The 2500-nt window shown below is 38.6% G+C and overlaps 1 protein-coding gene across 2 annotated transcripts in view; it reads left to right on the forward strand.

The window, feature by feature from the left end:
* LOC106869042 (uncharacterized) overlaps positions 1 to 2500 on the forward strand; it is a 30588-nt gene that overhangs the window by 8340 nt on the left and 19748 nt on the right. The window lies entirely within an intron of this gene.

Here is a 2500-nt window from a genome sequence, read left to right on the forward strand (position 1 = left end):
GAGAGAGAGAGAGAGAGAGAGAGAGAGAGAGAGAGAGGTGGGAGCTCGGAAACTGTATTAAAAGCTTTCCTATTTCTTAAATATCAATGTTGTTAATATGTCGTATTTAAGATACAAAAAGCAATGCTGGCGGAAGCCTGATTTGAACTCACAACTTTTACGTAGAAAGCTATATCACGTGGTTAATATTGTGATGGCAGGGGTTAGGTTTACTTTTTTCCACATCTAAATACTTCAACTTTAGAGAGTTGTTAATTTTTATCCGTTTAGCACATGTGTAGCTGCGTGGTAAAAAAACCGCATACTTCTAGGTTCGATCTCATTGCACGGTCTGACATCATAATATCGAGCTGAATGGAATTTGGTAGACTGAATCTGATCAAAAACCCGTCATACATACGTACATACATACATACATACACGCACACATACGTGTGTTTGTGTATGTATGTATGTGTACCAAGCAAAAGGGTCGACAGCGACTTCGAAGTTACGGTTTATTCGCCCTCTACAACCATACATCTTGACCCTAAACACGATCTACTTCTAGCATAAAAGCTACATTTTCATTCCTGTCAGAAACTCAAACCTCTAACTTGATATCTTTTAACACATCGTCAGTTCCACCACTTGACTTTCAGAGGCCCCCTGCAACTTTTTGTTTCGAGGCCCTATCCCTTCAATTAAAATTCGTAATCTACGTACCTTATATTCATAGCTAAATTTTACTTTATTCTATCCGAAGTTCACGTTATCCCAAAGAACATCTTTAAAAGTACATCAAGTTAAATTTATTTAGGTTTATTACAAATTTCAATCAGTAAAACTTCCAGACATGAATAAAAGAGCACTTTTATAATCCAGGCAACTTTCAAAGACAAACCCGGTGCACTTTTCGCTTTGTGAAATCATCGATCAGTTCAGAATAATCAAACTGAGAGCTAAGTCCATGTTCAATAGATATCATTGAAAATCCACAAAGTCTGCTACACTTTCGTGATACAATGTAATATTTTTACAAGAACTTTTGCAGGTACAATGTATCACCATTTTATCTCTTGAAAATTTCAGTTAACAGTTGAATTCTTATTCAACATCTTAACCAAAGTAGATAGATGAGTCATCGACGTATTTTGATCTTAACATGGGGGCCCCTCAACCGTGGAGGGCCCCCTCAACCGCAGGGGCTTGGCGACGGTCCTGCACATCGTTTTTATAAGTTATATATTCTGTTTTTCAACATTCCTCAACTTGCTTTTACACAGAATCTATTCTCCCTAAACAAACCTTTCTCTCTTGGATTTCGTCAACGAAAACTTGTTACTTTGGCTAAAAGTATTTCTTTCTTTTCAAGCAAGTTCACTGCCGCCTCTACAGCTCCTTGAATTCCTTCAATCACAAACAACTGTTCGTCTATCACTTGTTACTTTTGAATAGTTTTCAGAATAAATTACTGTTGTTCTCTGGTCTGTTTTAGATAGCAAATTATTTGGAGAGGAATTCCTACTTAAGACTTGCGCTATTATTGTTGTGAACTCATATATGAGTACAAGCAGTGAAATGAGCTCTGAAAAACTTAAAATACTGAAAGAGATCGTGATAGCTGAGTACTTAGAGATTGGAGTAAACGTGCAGGAAGACGTACAGTGTTAGTTGTTGATTTTTCAGATAGAGTGAGGGTGGGGTGACAATTCAGTCCAAAGTGAAACTCATAGAACATTTCCATTCTTCGCATCGAACAGTAGACGTGACGATCAGCGAAAGATCTATTGAGCAAGACATCTTTCACCGATGAGCATCGTTCTGTAGATCCTTAAGTGATGAACGATGAACACTAAATGGCGGTTAGAATGTGAATGTGGACATTAAAATGACTGGAGTTTATAGAGTCCTTCAGGTAAAGCTAAAGGGAGAATACAGTGGCAAGGAACATAAAATATCACTGGACTGCAAATATTGTATTGCAATGTCACATTTGAAGAATTGCTGGAATTAGATGTTGAGATTTTTGTAACACAGTTATCTTTTAGACATCTCAGGTTGACCAGTCAATAATCTGACTAATTATATTGCGGAAATAGAAGAGACATTGGTGACGTCACTCCGACCAGACGTATTCCTGCAATACAAAAACAATCTTCGTGGCTGAACTCACAGTGTCCTGGGAGGACAGCCTTCATATTCCCCTCCAAATATCAAAACTTAGTCGATTAGCTCCTTGTCAAAGGCTTTCCATCTGGATCAATGAGTTATTTCCTGTAGAAGATAGGTCAGGAACCCAGACAACTGAAGAAAACCATTTAGGAAATAGGCAGAGCAGCTGAAACTAGTTTAAGCTGGTTATGGTTGATAAAAGACTGAACGTGGAGCCCTTCCGTGGGTGAAAACTAGCTTAGCTCTGGCTGCCCTACTCAGGCGGAGTGTACAGGCTAAGGGGCGAAATGCTTGTGACCTTGAGATACCTGCTGACGATACGGAAAGGTCTCTAGTTTTGCAATGG

The sequence above is a fragment of the Octopus bimaculoides genome, chromosome 4 (assembly GCF_001194135.2).
Source record: "Octopus bimaculoides isolate UCB-OBI-ISO-001 chromosome 4, ASM119413v2, whole genome shotgun sequence".
NCBI classification, from domain to species: domain Eukaryota; kingdom Metazoa; phylum Mollusca; class Cephalopoda; order Octopoda; family Octopodidae; genus Octopus; species Octopus bimaculoides.